This window comes from Microcebus murinus, unplaced genomic scaffold (assembly GCF_040939455.1).
Source record: "Microcebus murinus isolate Inina unplaced genomic scaffold, M.murinus_Inina_mat1.0 scaf005_hap2_Mmur4.0, whole genome shotgun sequence".
In the NCBI taxonomy this organism is placed as follows: Eukaryota; Metazoa; Chordata; class Mammalia; order Primates; family Cheirogaleidae; genus Microcebus; species Microcebus murinus.
In genome coordinates this window covers 106,206-125,436 of record NW_027438951.1, presented here as the reverse complement: position 1 = coordinate 125,436, position 19,231 = coordinate 106,206, and the positions used below count along the sequence as shown (strand labels likewise).

General features: G+C 38.8%; 1 long non-coding RNA gene across 1 annotated transcript in view; it reads left to right on the top strand.

Moving 5' to 3' along the window:
- The window catches only part of LOC105861952 (uncharacterized), a 106,282-nt gene that overhangs the window by 4,674 nt on the left and 82,377 nt on the right, over positions 1-19,231 (top strand). Inside the window, exon 2 of the long non-coding RNA XR_001149812.2 lies at positions 18,117-18,209. This is a non-coding gene — a long non-coding RNA (uncharacterized LOC105861952). The remainder of the gene's footprint in view (positions 1-18,116; positions 18,210-19,231) is intronic.

Here is a 19,231-nt window from a genome sequence, read left to right as displayed (position 1 = left end):
ATATATGCCAACAACAATCTAATGGAGAACCAAATCAAAGACTCAATTCCCTTCACAATAGCAACAAAGAAATTAAAGTACCTAGGAATATATTTAACCAAAGAGGTAAAAGACCTCTACAGGGAGAACTATGAAACACTGAGGAAGGAAATAGCAGAGGATGTAAACAGATGGAAATCCATACCATGCTCGTGGATCGGCAGACTCAATATCATCAAAATGTCTATACTACCCAAACTGATCTACAGATTCAATGCAATACCTATTAAAATCCCATCAGCATTCTTCACAGATATAGAAAAAATAATTTTACCCTTCGTATGGAACCAAAGAAGACCCCGAATATCAAGAGCAATTCTAGGCAACAAAAACAAAATGGGAGGCATTAATATGCCAGATATCAAACTATACTACAAAGCTGTAGTAATTAAAACAATATGGTATTGGCACAAAAACAGGAATATTGACCAGTGGGACAGATGTGAGAATCCTGATATAAAACCATCCTCTTATAGTCATCTCATCTTTGACAAAGCAGACAAAAACATACGCTGGGGAAAAGAATCTCTCTTCAATAAATGGTGCTGGGAAAACTGGATAGCCACCTGTAGAAGGCTAAAACAGGACCCACACCTTTCACCTCTCACAAAAACCAACTCACGCTGGATAACAGACTTAAACCTAAGATATGAAACTATTAGAACTCTAGAGGAAAAAGTTGGAAACACTCTCCTAGACATCGGCCTGGGCAAAGAGTTTATGAAGAAGTCCCCAAAGGCAATCACAGCAGCAACAAAAATAAATAAATGGGACATGATCAAACTACAAAGCTTCTGCACAGCCAAAGAAATACTCATGAAAGTAAACAGACAACCTACAGAATGGGAGAAAATTTTTGCATCCTATGCATCCGATAAGGGACTGATAACTAGAATATACTTAGAACTCACGAAAATTAGGAAGAAAAAATCAAATAACCCCATTAAAAAGTGGACAAAGGACTTGAACAGAAATTTTTCTAAAGAAGACAGAAGAATGGCCAACAAACATATGAAGAAATGTTCAACATCTCTAATCATCAGGGAAATGCAAATCAAAACCACAATGAGATATCACTTAACCCCAGTGAGAATGGCCTTTATCAAAAAATCTCCAAACAATAAATGCTGGCGTGGTTGCGGAGAGAGAGGAACACTCCTACACTGCTGGTGGGACTGCAAACTAGTTCAACCTCTGTGGAAAGCAATATGGAGATACCTTAAAGCTATACAAGTGAATCTACCATTTGATCCAGCAATCCCATTGCTGGGCATCTACCCAAATGATCCAGTGACACTCTACAAAAAAGACACCTGCACTCGAATGTTTATAGCAGCACAATTCATAATTGCAAGGCTGTGGAAACAGCCCAAGTGCCCATCAATCAAAGAATGGATTAATAATATGTGGTATATGTATACCATGGAGTACTATTCAGCTCTAAGATACAACGGTGATATAGCACATCTTATATTTTCCTGGTTAGAGCTGGAACCCATACTACTAAGTGAAGTATCCCAAGAATGGAAAAACAAGCACCAGATATATTCTCCAGCAAACTGTTATTAACTGAGTAGCACCTAAGTGGACACATAGGTACTACAGTAATAGGGTATTGGGCAGGTGGGAGCGTGGCGGGGGTCGGGTATATACATACATAATGAGTGAGATGTGCGCCATCTGGGGGATGGTCATGATGGAGACTCAGACTTTTGGGGGGAGGGGGGGAAATAGGCATTTATTGAAACCTTAAAATCTGTACCCTCATAATATGCCGAAAAAAAAAAAAAAACAAATAGAAAACTCACCATAATAACCATTTCTTTATTTTTTTTTAGTGTTTTGAGCTCAGTATTTAATTCATTTTAAAACATTTATTTTTACTGATAGCAATGTTTAGTGTTATAAAATTTCCTCTGATCACTGCTTTAAATTCATCCAATAGATTCTGATAGGAAGTGTTTACATCAGCATCATTTGTTTTAGAAATGCTGTACTTTTGGTTTATACTTTTCCCTTAAACCAAGAGTTGTTTAATGGAAGTTTTTTTTTTAAGTTAAGTTTTAAATTTATTTATTTATTTCATCATATTATGGAGATATAAATATTGTTAGGGTTACAAATATTGCCCCTGCCCCCCTCCCTACCCCCGATGTGTTCAATCTCCTGTTGGTGTGCATCACACACATTATGGAAGCATACACCCTTTTCCTCCTCTCCCCTACTGCCTGCCCACCACCTGATAAAAAGTTTTGTTTTGATTATTTTTTCACATTTTGGTTACATTGTATATCTTTGCCTCTCCCTAAGAAGGGTTAGAGTTATGCCCTTCCCCTCCAAAATACTTGCCACCTCCCTAAGATTGGGTCCTGCCCCCCTGAATCCCTGATAGCATTGCCACCATTTGAAAACCATAGTTTTAATCAGTCAGTACCAATTTGATGGCGAATAGATGTAGAACCCATTTTCCATGTCTTGTGTCGCCTCACTTTGGATAACGGGCTTAAGCTTAATCCAAGATAGCATAAACGGTGCTAGCTCACCGTCATTTCTTAGGATTGAGTAATATTCCATTGTGAGGATATACCACATTTTAATTATCCACTCATGAATTGATGGGCTCTTGGGTTGTTTCCATGACCGTGCAATAGTGAATTGTGCTGCTATAAACATTCGGGTGCAGATGTCTTTATAATACAATGTCTTATGCTCTTTTGGGTAGATGCCCAACAATGTTATTGCAGGGTCGAATGGTATTTCTACTTCTAGCTGTTTGAGGTATCTCCAAATTCTTTTCCACAAAAGTTGCATTAATTTGCAGTCCCACCAGCAGTGTAGGAGTGTTCCTGTCTCTCCGCATCCTCGCCAGCATTTGTTGTTTTGGGATTTCTTGATATAGGCCATTCTTACTGGGGTTAGGTGGTATCTCATTGTGGTTTTGATTTGCATTTCTCTAATAATTAGAGAAGTTGAGCATTTCTTTATATGTTTGCAGGCCATTATTCTGTCTTCTTTGGAGAAGTTTCTTTTCATTTCTGTCGCCCATTTCTTGATGGGTTTGTTTGCTTTTTTCATTGTTAATTCTTTTAAGTTCTAGATAGATTCTTGTTATTAGACCTTTATCAGAGGTGTAGAGAGCAAATATTTTCTCCCACTCTGTGGGTTGTCTATTTGCTCTACTGATGGTTTCCTTGGCTGTGCAGAAACTTTTTAATTTGATCAGATCCCATTTGTTTATTTTTGATGCTGCAGTCAATTCCTTGGGGGTCTTCCTCAAAAATTCTAGGACATTGCCTAGGCCAATGTCTGATAGGGTTTTCCCAACATCTTCCTCTAGGATTCTTAAGGTTTCATGCCTTAAGTTTAAGTCTGTTATCCATCTCGATTGAATTTTTATGAGAGGTGAGAGGTAGGGATCCTGATTCACTCTTCTGCATGTAGCTAGCCAGTTTTCCCAGCATCATTTAATGAAGAGAGATATTTTCCCCCAATGTATATTCTTGTCAGCTTTATCAAAGATTAGATTATCGTATACTGATGGTTTCATCTCTGGTATCTTAGATCTATTCCAGATATCTATGCTTCTGTTCTTGTGCCAGTAATAGGAAGATTTAACTATTATTGCTTTATAGTACAGCTTGAAGTCAGGAAGACTGATGCCTCCCAGTTTGTTCTTTTTATTTAAGATTGCTTTGGCTATACAAGTTTTTTTTTTTTCTGGTTCCATACGAAGTGAATAATTGTTTTGTCTAGATCTGTAAAGAATGCTGATGGTATTTTGATGGGGATTGCATTGATTCTGTAGATCACTTTAGGTAATATTGACATTTTAACTATATTGATTCTACCAATCCATGAACAAGGTAGATTTTTCCATCTGTTTAAATCTTCTGCAATTTCTTTTTTTAGTGTTTAATACTTCTCCTTGTATAAATCTTTTGTATCTTTCGTTAGGTATACTTCTAGATATTTAATTTTCTTTGGAGCTATAGTAAAGGGTATTGTGCTTTTTATTTGAGTTTCTGCTTGATGGTTCTTGGCATATATGAATGCTTCTGACTGGTGTACATTGATTTTATAACCTGAAACTTTACCAAATTCGGTTATCAAGTCTAGGAGTCTCTTGGAAGAGTCCATGGGGTTTTCTAGGTATAATATCATATCACTGGTGAAGAGCGACAGTTTGATTTCATCTGCCCCCACTTGTATGCCCTTAATACCCCTCTCCTGCCTGATTGCTATCGCTAGGGCTTCAAGTACTATGTTGAATAGGAGAGGAGATAGCGGGCACCCTTGTCTAGTTCAGGATCGAAGGGGGAAAGATTTCAATTTTTCTCCATTTAGAATGATATTAGCAGTGGGTTTGTCATAGATGGATTTAATAAGTTTAAGGTATGAGCCATCTATGCCTATTTTGTTAAGAGTTTTTATCATAAAGGTGTGTTGGACTTTGTCAAATGCTTTTTCTGCATCTATTGACAGAATCATATGGTCTTTGTTCTAGATTTTATTTATGAAGTGAATTGCATTTATAGACTCACGTATATTGAACCATCCTTGCATCTCTTGAATAAAGCCCACCTGGTCATGGTGAATTATTTTTTTGATGTGCTGCTGAATTCTATGCGCTAAAATTTTATTTAGTATTTTTGCCTCTGTATTCATGAGGGATATTGGTCTGTAACTTTCTTTTTTTGTTGTGTCCTTTCCTGGCTTTGGTATGAAGGTGATATTGGCTTCGTAGAATGAGTTAGGAAGGATACTATTCTTCTGAATGGTGTGGAATAGTTTCTATAGTATAGGTATGAGTTCATCTTTGTATGTTTGGTAGAACTCTGAAGTGTAGCCATCTGGCCCAGGACTTTTCCCTTTGAGCAGGTTTTTAATTACTGCTTCCATTTCTGAGCTTCAGATTGGTCTGTTTAGCAATTCTGTTGCCTCCTGCATGATCTTAGGGAGGTTGTATGAATCCAAGAATTTGTCCATATCATCTTCGTGCTGTAGTTTTTGGGCATATAGTTTTTACAATAGTAAAAATATAATGTTTGTATTTCTTTGGTATCTGTTGTGATCTCTCCTTTTTCATTCCTTATTGAGTTTATTACAGTCCTTTCCCTTTGTGTCCTTGTCAATCTATCAAGAGGGCCATTGATTTTGTTTATCTTTTAAAAAAACCAGCTTCTGGTTTTGCTGATTTTTAGTATAGTTCTCTTGTTCTCCATTTCATTCAGTTCTGCTTTGATCTTTGTTATTTCTTTTCTTCTATTAGGATTGGATATTGTTTGCTCTTCTTTTTCCAATTCCTTGAGCTTATTCATTAGGTTGTCAGTATCTAAGCTTTCTGTTTTTTGGATGTGAGCGTTAATTGCTATTAGTTTTCCTCTCAGGTAAGCTTTTGCTGTATCCCTCAGGTTTTAGTAAGAGGTATCACAGTTATCATTTTGTTCAAAGAAATTCTCGATTTCCCTCTGGATTTCTTCCTTTACCCAATAATTTTTCAATAATAGATTGTTTAGTTTCCATGATTTTGTGAGGGGTTGAGTGTTTCTATAGGAATTGAACTGTAATTTTATACTGTTATGGTCAGAGAAGGTACAAGGTATAATTTCTATTTTCTTTAATTTTTTTGGTGCATGTATATTTATAATTGTTATCTCTTCTTGTTGAACTTTGCCCTTCACCATTATATAATGACCCTCTTTGTCTTTCACTACTTTTGTTGGTTTAATAACTAAATCGTCTGAAATTAGAACTGCCACGCCAGCCTTCTTTTGGCTTCCACTTGCCTGAAATACTGATCTCCACCCTTTTACTTTTAGTCTATATGCATCCTTGCAGGTTAGATGTGTTTCCTGAAGACAGCATATACTTGGCCTGTATTTTCTTCTCCATTCAGCCATCCTATGTCTTTTGAGTGGAGAGTTTAAGCCATTCACATTTATTGAGAGAACTGGTAGGTAAGGTAAATTTCTGTTCATTCTGTTGGGTTGGATGTTGTTGCTTTGATTTCTCACTTGACTATTGTATTATCTGGCCTTTAATCTTTGGGTTTTGGTTGTTTTTATATTCGTGAGTTTTTATTATGGCTTTCCGTGCGTAACACTGTTTTGAGTACTTCTTGTAGGGCTGGTCTTGTATTGGTGAATTCTCTGATACTTTGCTTATCTGAGAATGTCCTAATTTCTCCTTCATATATAAAGCTTAGTTTTTCAGGGTACAAGATTCTAGGCTGGGTGTTATTTTGTTTCAAAAGTGTGGGAGTGTGTCCACATTCCCTCCCTGCTTGTATTGTTTCAGTTGAGAAATCTGGCGGTATTTGGATCAGTTTTCCTTTGTAAGTAACTTGCTTCTTTCACCTTACAGCTTGTAGGAGGGTCTCTTTTGTTGATATTTTGGTCAGTCTAATGACTACATGGCATGGTGTTTTCCTGTTTGCATTGTATCTCCCAGGAGTCCTTTTGGCCTGTTGTATTTCTAATTCTAGGTTACTGGTTAGACCTGGGACGTTTTCCTCAATTATTTCTTCAAAAAGCTTATCTAACCCTTGGGTTTTTTTCTTCCTCTTTCTCCTGAATCCAGTGGACCCGCAGGTTATTTTTCTTCATATAATCCCACAATTCTGGTAAGCTTTGCTCATGTCTCTTATTTTTCTGCTCTAACTCTGTGATTAACTTATTTGATTTGAATGAGTTGTCTTCCAGCTCTGAGATTCTTTCTTCTGTTTTGTCAACCCTATTTTTGAGGCTTTCCACTGTGTTTTGAATTTCCCTATTCAGGGAATAATTCTTCATATCAAGGATGTCAGATTGGTTCTTCTTCAAGATGTCGATCTCCTCAGCGAGTCTTTCTTACAATTCTTGTATCTACTTTGTAGTTTCTTCATGTTGGTTATCCATTTTTTCTTGCATTTCATTCAGCTTTTTAACATTCCAATTTTGGAGTTCTTCTTTGGTCATTTTAATGTTTTGGGTTTGTTTAGGCTTCATTTCTTGAGAGCTGGTGTTTCTCCTAGGGGGAGTATTTTCAGCTTGATTTTTTGAATTGCGTTGGGTCCTCCCCATCTGGGTCAATTGTTAGAGCTCAGTCGTCTACTTTTTGTATTTTCTTTTTTTTTTTTTGAGTTTGTTTTTTTTTCCGGCATATGATGGGGGTACAGATTTTAAGGTTTCAATAAATTCCCTTTCTCCCCTCCCCCCACAAGTCTGAGTCTCCAGCATTGGGGAGAGCGCTTCCACCACACTTGGAAGTTTCCCCTGACAGGGGTAAATTTTGGAGAAAGTGGATTTTCTTGTCTCGCCCCGCCTGCAGGTGTGGAGCCTACCACTTTGGGCAAGAGAGATGTGGGCTGAGGGGAGGCCGTATCTCCCCAGTCTGCCCTGCACCCTGCACCCCAGTGGCTGTAACTCCCCTCGGCTGCTAGACTTCTCAGTAGATCCTTGTCGGAGCCAGGCCCGAGGAGCCAATCGCAGATTATGTAGGTGCGGGAATTTTCAGGGGAGTCTCTAGGCTGGGCAGCCGGCAGGGGACTTAGCCCGCTGATGGCTGGGCTGTGGACCCCCTCAATGGCGATTGCTAGCCCACTCATAGGGCACCAGTACTGGGGGCGACTGTTTAGGGTGCAGCCGGTACTGTGTTGGGGGCCTGGGTCTATAGGATGCCCCGCAGGTTCCTCCACGCCACCTGCCCACCCGCCTGTTCAGTCAGAGCCCATGCTTTTACTGACCCACCCTGTGTGGTTTTATTCGCCCTGGGCAGTTCCAACTTAGAACCCCTGCTTAGTCTCCCTGGTTACCAGAGGCAAGACCTCTAACCACCTCCCTAATCCACACAGTTCAGTTTCCTCCTGTCTTGGATCTGTCCTAGCACGGGGCTCAGGGGAAACCACACCACTTCTCACCATCAACCGCACCCTTCAGCACCCTCTTCTTCTGCTGTGATTTTGCACCAGCTTCAGACAGGTGTCTGGCTGGGTGTGTGTGGAGGTCAATGGGGAAGCAAGGAGTACTCCTGTGGGTCTGATCCCACTTCACCACCTAGCCAGGTGGGCCGGCGCCCTCCCACGCACCCTATTGTTTGCTTTGCACTCTCCAGAGAACGTGATCTTATTTCCCGATCACCTTGTTTATCCTTTTATGAGAGTCCCGCGCTGAACCTCTGCAGATTTTCAAAGCTGTCCTTTTAGTGGGGAGATCCACTTGCACGTAGGAGACCAAGATCTGTGTCTCCTTCTCTGGGAGCAGAAGTCCGGAGAGTTACCTCTACTCCGCCATTTTTTCCCAAAATGATATTTTGTTTTTTAACATAATCCCACACTTCCTGTAAACTTTGGTCTTGTTTCTTGTTTCTGTGTTCCCTTTCTTCCTCTGATTTGTTTAGAGCATAGGCATAATCTTCAAGTTCTGAGATTCTTTCTTCTGCATGGTCCATCCTGTTCTTTAGGCTTTCCACTGAATTATGGAGATCCTTGATTGTTTCCTTCATTGCCAGAATTTCTGTTTGGTTTTTCTTGATAGTCTCAATTTCTTCGGAGAATCTTTCATTCATTTCTTGTATTGTTCTTGTGGTTTCTCTATGTTGTGATTCTATTTTCTCTTCAATTCCATTCAGTTTTGTAGCAATCCATATTTGGAAATCTTCCTCTGTCAGTTTACTCATATCATGTAAGTTGGTGTCAGATGATGGAGAATGAGTATTTTGCTCTGGAGGTGACTTTTCTCTCTGGTCCTTCATGTTTCCTGTAAACTTTTGCTGGTTCTTTCTCATCTGGATGATTTATTGAGGATTGGAGATGCAGGGAATAGATTATGAGCTAAAATCAGCTGTGCTTGAGGTGCCAGGGACCACTGAGAATCTCCACTGAGGGGTGAAGCTTGTCCCTTTTCCGTTTGTCACCAGTGGAGATTTAGTCTCTGAAGACCCCTGGGGAGGATCCATGGAGGATTGCGCTAGCTCCCTCTTACCCCCTTCCCGGGAAGAGCTCAAGCAGCTGGGGGCCGCAGATAAGTTCCACTGAGGGGTGAAAACTTTCCGTGCCCTGTTGGTGGTTCTTGGGCCACTGGAAACCCTTGGGGTTGGTCCGCAGAGGATGGCTCTCACCCCACCTTCTGTTCCTTCACCGGGAGAGTTCAAGTGGCTGAGAACCACGGACAAGATCTGCTGAGGTGTGAACACTATCCACGCATCCCTGCGTCTGCGGGGCGTGGGATGCTGGAGACCTCTGGGGAGGGTCTGCAGAGATGGCTCTCACCCCACCTTCTGTCCCTTCACCAGGAGAGTTCAAGCAGCTGGGAACCACGAACAAGTTCCATGGAGGGTCGAAAACTATTTGTGTGTCCTCGCGGCGGGGCGTTGGATGCTGAAGACCCCTGTGGTGGGTCTGCAGAGTTCGGCTCTCACCCCACCTTCTGTCCCTTAACTGGGAGAGTTCAAGGGGCTGAGAACCACCGACTAGTTCCACCGAGGGATGAACACTATCCGTGTGTGTCTGCAGCGGCGAGACGTGAGACACTGGAGGCTCCTGGGTAGGGTCCGCTGAGTTTGGCTCTCACCCCACCTTCTGCCCTTATCCAGGAGAGTTCAAGGGGCTGGGAACCGTGGACAAGTTCCCCTGAGGGGTGAACACTATCTGCGCCTCCCTGCGGTGGCGTGGCATGGGAAGCTGGATTTCCCTGGGGAGGGTCCGCAGAGTTTGGCTCTCACCCCACCTTCTGTCCCTTCACCAGGAGAGTTCAAGTGGCTGGTAACTGCTGACAAGTTCTGCCGAGGGGTGAAAACTATCGGGGCGTCCCCGGCAGTGACGCGGCTTGGGCCGCTGGATATTCTGGGGAGGGTCCGCAGAGAATGGCTCTGACCCCGCTTCTGTCCCTTCACCAGCAAAACTCAAGGGGCTGGGAACTGCGGACAAGTTCTGCCAAGGGGCAAAAACTATCTGCGCATCCTCGGTGGTGGCGGGGCTTGGGCCATTGAGACCCTGGGAGGGTCCCGAAGGATGGTTCTCACTCCCCTCTTCTACTCCCTGCCTTACAGGGCTTAGGCCGCTGCCTGAGTCCACCGGGCAACTGAGTCAAATGAGCAATCTGTCTCACTTTTCTGTCCCTTCACAAGCGAGACATAAGCCACTGGTGTTTATAGATCTCCCAGCGAAGGCGACCTTACACCATGCCCTGGAGATTTCAAATTACTTTCCACTCCTGCCTCCTCTCCAACCTGCCTGCCCATCCGTGTTACCTCTTCACGCTGTCTTCAGGTACTTTCCTGCTTGCGTGGGCGTGGAGGTCGGTGAAGGAGAAGTCATCCCCCTGTGGGAAGGATCACACAGCCATTTGGCTGGCTGCTAAGTGCGGTCAGCTTACACTCCAGTCTCCGCAGTATCACTCGGATTCTCGGAACGTCACAGTAAATCCACTGAGTCACTTTATTCCTTTTCCCGGCACTGCTGCTCCTCGAAGCTTCCCTGCAATTCCGTGAAGATGATCCTGTGGGAGAACTACCCACTTGAGTGATTTAGGCCGCCTTCTTCACCTCCCACTCCAAGAACAGAGAGCAAGGAGGTCATCCCTAGTCCTCCATTTTTAACAAGTTAAGTTTTAAATTTATAATTGACACATAATTGTACATATTTATAGGGTACAATGTGATATTTCAATGCATGTATACACAGTATAATGATCAAATTGGAGTACTACATCCATCAATACAAACATTTATCATTTCTTTATGGTTGCAACATTCAAAATCTTCTCTTCTAGCTATCTGCTGCCCAGTCTGTGAAGTGGCACGAAAATAGCTCACTGTAACCTCAGACTTGGGCTCAAGCAATCCTCCCACCTCAGCCTACCAAGTAGTTGGGACTACAAGTATGTGACACCACAGCTGGCTAATTTTTTGTAGAGGCAGTGTCTTACTGTGTTGCCCAGGCTTGTCTCAAACTTCTGGCCTCAAGTGTTCTCACCTCAGCCTCCCAAAGTGCAAGGATTATAGGTGTGAGCTGCCACACTCAAACTTACTCCTATCTAACTGTAACTTCGTGCCCATGGACCAACATCTTCTGGTGTCCCCTCCATTCCCCCCACCCCCGGCCTCTGGTAACCACTATTCTACTTTCTACTCCTATGAGGTCAACTTAGGATTCCACATAGGAGTAGATGATGTGTTGCTTGTCTTTCTGTGTCTGGCTTATTTCACTTAACATTATGTCCTTCAGGTTCATCCATGTTGTTGCAAATAACAGGATTTCATTCTATTTTATGGCTGAATAGTATTCCATTATGTATATGTACCACATTTTCTTTATCCCTTCATCCAATGATAGACACAGGTTGACTTCAAATCTTGGCTATTGTGACTAGTGCTGTAGTAAACATGGGAGTGCAGAAATCTTTTTTTATATACTGATTTCCTTTCTTTTGGATATATAACTAGCAGTGGGATTTCTGGATCATATGTTAGTTCTATTTTTAACTTTTTGAGGAAACTCCATACTGTTTTTAATAATGGTGATACTAATGTACATTCCCACTGTCGGTGTGCAAGGATTCCCTTCCTTCAATATCCTCTCCAACACCTGGTATCTTTTGTCTTTTGCTAATAGCCATTCTAACTGGGATGAGGTGATATATCATTGTGGCTTCTGATGATTAGTGATGTTGAGTATTTTTTCATATATCCATTGTCCATTTGCATGTCTTTTGAGAAATGTCTATTTATGTCCTTTGTCTGCTTTTTAATGGGATTATTTTTGTTGTTGAGTTGTTTGAGTTCCTTGTAAATTCTGGATATTAACCCCTTGTCAGATGTATAGGTTGCAAATACTTTCTCCCATTCTGTATGTTGTCTCTTCACTTTATTGATTTTTTCCTTTGCTGTGCAGGAGCTTTTTAGTTTGATGTGACCTCATTTGTCTATTAATGCTTTTGTTGCTTGTGCTTTTGAGGTTTTATTTAAAAAATCATTGCCTGGTCCAATTTCATGAAGTGTGTCCCCTATGTTTTCTTCTAGTAGTTTCACAGGTTTAGGTCTTACATTTAAGTCTTTAATCTATTTAGAGTTGGTTTTTGCATATGGTGAGAGATGGGGTCTAGTGTCATTCTTCTGCATGTGGATATCCAGTTTTCCTAGCACTATTTATTGAAGAGACAGTCTCTTTCCCAATGGGTGTTCATGGTGCCATAGTCAAACATCAGTTGTCTATAAACGTATGGATTTATTTCTGGGTTCTCTATTCTGTTCCATTGATCTATGTATCAGTTTTTATGCCAGTACCAGTTACCATAGGTTTCTGGTGTATTTTGAAGTCAGATAAAAACAATAGAAAAGACCAACAAAATAAAGATAAACAAAATTGACAGACTTTTAGCTGGACTAACAAAGAAAAAAGAGAGAAAACTTAAAAAACTAAAATCAGAGCTAAAAAATGAGACATTGTAGCTTATAGCATAGAAATACAAAGGATTATAAGAGATGCTATAAACAATTATGTGCCAACAGATCGGAAAACCTAAAAGAAATGCATAATTCCTGGGCATATACAACTTACCAAAACTGAATCATGAAGAAATAGAAAACCTGAACAGACCAATAATGAGTAATAATATTGAATTATTAATAAAAAGTCTCCCATCAAAGAAAAGCCCAGGATCTGATAGTCTCACTGCTGAATTCTACCAAACATTTTAAAGAAGAGCTAATATCAATTCTACACAAACTATGCCAAAAACTGAAAGAGAATTAAATTCTCCTTAACTTATTCTAAGAATCCAGTATCACTCTAGTATCACTCTGATACCAAACCCAGACAAGGACACAAGAAAAGAAAACCACAGACCAATATCCCTAATGAACATAGATGCAAAAATCCTTAACAAAATACTAGCAAACTGAATCAAACAGCACATTGAAAAGATTATTCACCATGATCAAGTGAAATTCATCCCAGGGATACAAGAATGGTTCAACAAATGCAAATCAATATATGTGATACATCACACTAATGGAATCAAGAACAAAAACCATATGATAATTTCAATAAATACCGAAAAGCATTCTATAAAATTCAACATCCTTTCATGATAAAAATCCTCAACAAACTGGGTATAGATGGAACAAACCTCAAAACAATAAATACCATATATGAAAAACCCACAGCTAACATCATACTTAATGGGGAAAAATTGAAAGCTTTTCGTCTAAGATTTGGATCAAGACAAAGATGCCCACTTTCACCACTTCTATTCAACATAGTACTGAAAGTCTTAGCGAGAGCAATTAGGCAAGAGAAATAAAGGATATCTAAATTGAAAAAGAGGAAGTCAAATTGTCCTTGTTTGCAGATGACATGATCATATATATAGAAACCCTAAAGAGTACACCAATCTCTATTAAAAGTAATAAGTGAATTTAGTAAAGTTGTAGAATATAAAATCAACATACAAAAATCAGTAGCATTTCTACACACTATAGTGAACCTTGTAAAAAAGAAATCAAGAAAGCAATTCCAATTATAATAGCTATAAAATTAATTTAAAAACCCTAAGAATAAACTTAACTGTGGAGGTGAAAGATCTCTGCAATGAAAACTCTCAAACAATGATGAAAGAAATTGAAAAGAACACAAATAAATGGAAAGGCATCCCATGTTCATGGACTGGAAGGATTAATATTGTTAAAATGGCTATTCTACCCAAAGTTATCTAAAAACTTAATGCAATCGTTATCAAATACCAATGATATTATTCACAGAAATAGAAAAACAATCTTAAAATTCATATGGAAATGCAAAAGACTCCAGATAGCCAAAGCAATCTCTTGCAAAAAGAACAAAGTTGAAGATTATTTTTTAAAAAAATTTCCAGGTGGTAACCCTCCTCCTTTTTTGTTATACTTTCTAGTTTTATTGCATTATGATCAGTGTTGTTTATAATATTTGTACTTTATGAAAGTTACTGATCTTTGAGACCTAACATGTGACCAATTTCTTGTGACTTTCATGGACACCTGAGAAGAAGGTATATTCTTTAATATTATTGTGTAATCAATAAACTCAACATTATTAATTATGTTGTATAGGTTCTCTGTATTATTACAGTAGTCCCCCCTTATGCACAGGAATATGTTCCAAGACCCACAGTGGATGCCTGAAACTGTGGATAGTACCAAACCCTATATACACTATATGTGACAGTTGATCTGATAACTGAGGCTGCTACTAAGTGACTAATGGGCAGGTAGTATATACAGTGTGGAAATGCTGAACAAAGGGATAATTTACATCACCGGAGGGATGGAGCAGTATGGCACAAGATTTCATGATGCTACTCAGAACAGCACACAATTTAAAACATACGGATTATTTATTTTTGGCATTTTCTATCTGATATTTTCAGACCATTGCTGAACACACGTAACTGAAACCATGGAAAGTAAAACCATGGATAAGGGGGAACTACTCCATTTATTTTTGCCTACTTGATCTGTCTTATACTGAGAGGGGTATATTAATGTCTCCTATCATTAGTGTGTTTTTTCTATGGTTCTTTGCATCTCCTATATTGTCTGCTTCATAAAGCTAGTTGCTGTGTTATTTGATTCATTTTGAATTGAGATTTTAGCATCAAAAAGCATCCTTCTTTGTCACATTCAGTGTTTTTTGGCTTGAATTCTACTTTGACATATAATTACTACACCAATTTCTTATTGCTTCCATTTGCTTGGTATCTTATTTCGTCTTTTATTTTTGGCCTTTTTCAATTATTTTGTTTTCTGTGGTCTCTTGTATGCAGCTTATAATTGGGTCTTGCTTTGTGAGTCAAATTGAAAATCTTCTTTTAATAGGTAAGTTAAGGCCATTCACATTTATTGTTCTATTGTTTTTCTTAATTTAGCCATAATATCTTATAAGTATACACATTATGTTATATTTTATGTTTCTCTATAAGATGTGCATTCTATGCTTATTTATTTTTTTTATTTAAGCATTTAGGAAGGTTTATATTTCTATAGTGGTTACTTTGTACAAAGTACTTTAACCTTAAAACACTTTTTTTTGAAGTAATCCATAGAATCACAAGAAGTTTAAAAACTAGTACAGAGAGGATTCTTGTACCCATCACATAGCTCCTCCTAAGAATAACATTTTGCATAACTGTTGTAGTTACACGTTTATAAAAAATGCTTATGAGCACATTAGTACAGAATTCCCTAAGTTCTGATAGATTTAAAACTTTTTCTTTTTCCATAGCCTTGATATTTAAAGACTAGCTTCACTGGCTATAAAATCCTTGGTTCATACTTCCATTCCTTCAATTTCTCAAAAATGCTGTTTCATTGTTGACTTGCTTTGTATGTTGTTTTTGTAAAGCCTGACACCAGATTAATTTATTTGCCCTTATATGTTATTTGATTATTTTGCCCAAAGGCCTTGAGTTTGTATTTTCTTTATCTTTCAAGTCTAATAGTTTTACTAGGATGTGTCTTGGAGTTGATCATTCTAATAATAGTTAATTTTCCCAGGAACCCAATGCGACTATCAATGTGTAGACTGATGTTTTTAATTTTGGAAAGTTTTCTTAGATTATAGTTTTAAATGTTAGTTATGTTCCTTTATTTTGTTTTTCTTCCTCAATGATTCCAATTATACAAATACTACTCCTTCTTTGCTGCTCTTTCAACTCACCAATTTCTTTCTAACCCTTTTTACTTTTTCTTTTATTTCACTTTCATTCTGTAAGTCATTCTTCTGCTTTTTTCAATACCCCTCATTAAATTTTCTTGAGCCTATTTTCCGTTGAGCACTTTTTAATTTACCTAGAGAAAACTCTTCTGGACATTGGTCTATCTAGGCAAAGAATTTATGACTAAGACCTCGAAAGTAGAGGCAACAAAACAAAAAATAGACAAATGGGACTATATTAAACTAAAAGCCTTCTGCATAGCAAAACAAACAAACAAAAACTAATCAACAGAGTGAAGAGACAACCTTCAGAATGGAGGAAAATATTTGCAAACTACGTGTCTGACAGGGACTAATATCCAGAACATACAAGAAACTGAAACAGGCCGGGCACGGTGGCTCATGCCTGTAATCCTAGCACTCTGGGAGGCCTAGATGGGTGGATATTAACTGAAATCAACAAGGCACAGAAAGGCAAATATTGCATGTTCTCACTTGCAAGTGAGTGCTAAAAAATGTGTTTACATGGATGTAGAGAGTGGAATGATAGACAATGGAGACTTGGAATGGTGAAAGGTTGCGAGAGGGGAAGATGATAAGAAATTGGTCAATGAGTACAATGTATGTTATTTGGGTGCTGAATACCCCAAACCCTAACTTGACCACTATGCAATATATGCTTGCAACAAAATTGCACATGCATCCAATAAATTTGCACAAGGAAAAGTGAAAACCTGGTTGTTGTGAATTTCATGTAACTTAATAAAACATTAGATCTATTTGGGAGAGCTACATCATGGTGATATTCAGTTTCCTAAGGACATATGCCACCTTTCCAAATTATTTCATTATACTTTGATATCTTTCAATGTATACTTTTTCTATTATAATCATTTTATATCATTCATTAGATATATTTTAAGACTTCAGGAAAATTAGTTTTAACAGATTGTTATTTTCAAAAAATTTATTTTCAACAGCTTGTTCATGGTAATTCAAAATGCACTGCAATTTGTGTATTGAATTGGTATTCTGGAAACTTAACACAAGCATTATGTATGCAGAAAATAAATAAACAATTGAACAGTCACTGTAAAGGGAATGTCTACATAATGACAACCAGGTGAAGCCTTGGGAGAAGATTTCACCCACACACTCCACTTGAAATGATTCCCAAGGGCTGAATCATCCCATTTCTCTCCAGATATAGGCAGTGTTGTGAATTATAAGCTAATTTCCTTGCTTTTCTTCAGTTTTATAACCTGCGTATGCATCTCTATGTCAACATACTTTATTTTTACATGTTTTTATAAAAATGGTATGTAATATTGTTTATTTTTTACATAGTAATAAATCTCTCATGGAATGATTTTAAAAAGTATATCTTTTTCTTTCATGTATTTTCTTAGTTTAATTAAATTTTTCATTGTTTTTCATGGTTTTTGAAAGTATGATTTAAGGTAATTTTTCACATCCTGAAATATTTGTTTGAATATATGTTGTCTTGCCTATTTTTTCTGCTTTATGATTGTCTTCTGAAATGGGATATTTTATTGATTGAGGCGTGTTCAATCTTGTTTTCTGAATTTTTGGTAATAACTCAGCATAGATCTATTGAGTAGTCTTCTTTTTTCTGTAGATTTTGATGGTTTACAATATTTCTAGTTTAAAGTCACACTCTCTTCTATCAGTGTATCAAAGTCCAGAGTCTATTATTTTTTGGTGGAGGGGAGGGATTATGTTTGTCTGATTATTTTTTGATTCTTGTAGGAGCCTAAATGCTCTCCCTTTGCTTCTTTTTCCCATCAACACCCGATTGCCTAGAGTTCTTTCTCACTCCATTTTTTTCTTTTTTGCATTTTTCCCCCTGGAAGCCATGTGTTTTGAAAATTTCGATTAATACAACAAATTGTGCATTCTTTTAAGTTACTTCCCTGTACTCTGGTTTATCAAGGCATTTAAAAAATACTTTAACACTTGGAGCAATCTTATCCTTTTTTCCAATGGTTTTAGGTCAACCTTAGGCTCATGACTAGGTCTCTTATTCCCTACAGTTTTTCTCAGCCTGCCTTTGCTTACTGCAAAGGTTTGTGGTGAAGTGTGATAGTGGGAGAGTACTTGCTGGGATTTGAGGTGTTTTCTTATTTTCCTCCTCTTTCTCCTTTTTCTTTTTCCTTAACTTAGAGTTATATTGAAGTTTGAGGACAGGAATGTCCTCAAGTTATGCTAATCATGTGGTTTTAGTGTCTTTAAAATTATTTTTTGTTAGTTTGTGTTGCTTTTGGAGGAAATATTGAGAGACACAGACCAAGGCAGCCACCATTGTCTTTAACTATCTAGAGGCCTTTTAAAATAGTCATTTTGAAGTTTCTCTCTCTTTCTTTCTCTCTCTCTCTTTCTGCCATGTGAGGATCCTGCAAGAAGATGGCCATCTGTAAGCAAGGAAGAGGGCCCTCACCAGAACCTGACAATGCTCACACCTTGATCCTGGACTTCCATAACTGTGAGAAAATAAGTTTCCATTCGTTAAGCTACCTAGTTTATTTTGTTTCACTTTTGAAGGTTATTTTGTTGGACATAGAATGCTAGGTTGACATTTATTTTTTCCTTTAAGCACTTTAACAATGTTGTTTCACTCCCTTTTAGCCTCTGTCATTTAGTGTGTGGTCATTCACATAATTTTTTCCATATATGTAATGTGTAATCTTTTTATAGCTGCTTTCATGACTTTCTCTTTCTCTTTGATTTATAGAAGTTTAATTATGAAGGGCCTAGCTGTGAATTTCTTTATATATTTTTTCTCTTTGTGCTCTATTGAGCTTCCCAAATCAGCATATTTATGTCTTTTACCAAATATGGGAAGTGTTCAGCCATTATTTATGGACTTCTGGACTCTTGCTGCTTGAAGTGGGCCTTCAACTTAAATGTTAATTCAGTTATTCTTAGTTAAGCTGTTTGGAGTCTACACTATATATCTGTGGTTCAGGGTCAGCAATAGACTTGGGTTCAGATTATGTATAGAATTTGGTGTTCCTGGTCTCTGACTCATTACTTTCTGGGATACCCTCCCATACTTCAGTGGCTATGATTGTCCAGGCCAGAAAGACAGTGAGCTTTCTATTAAAGTTTCAGTGGCCCTATGGCCACTGTGATTGCAGCATGTCTATATGCTATATAAAGATAAAAAGACAGACACACTTCCATGAGACCAGCTTTGCCAGCCTGCAGACACTCAACAGGAAATAGAGGGATAAGATCATCTACAGCCTAAAGCAAAGGTGAACCGATCATTCTTCCGCAAAACTCGGGGATTCGGAGGAGGCACACATCAGGGAGGGAGCGAGGCGCGGCTTAAGCCGCTGCCGGCGGGCAGTGGCGCCAGCCTCTAACCGGCGCTGAGAAACACCCCCTCCTACACCGAGCTCCACTCCCACGTAGGCCGAGAGGTGCCTGAAGTTGGTGAGAAGTGGCAGCGCGGGATTAAGCTGTGTGGAGAAGAGACTAGAGTAGGGAACGTGCTGAGTT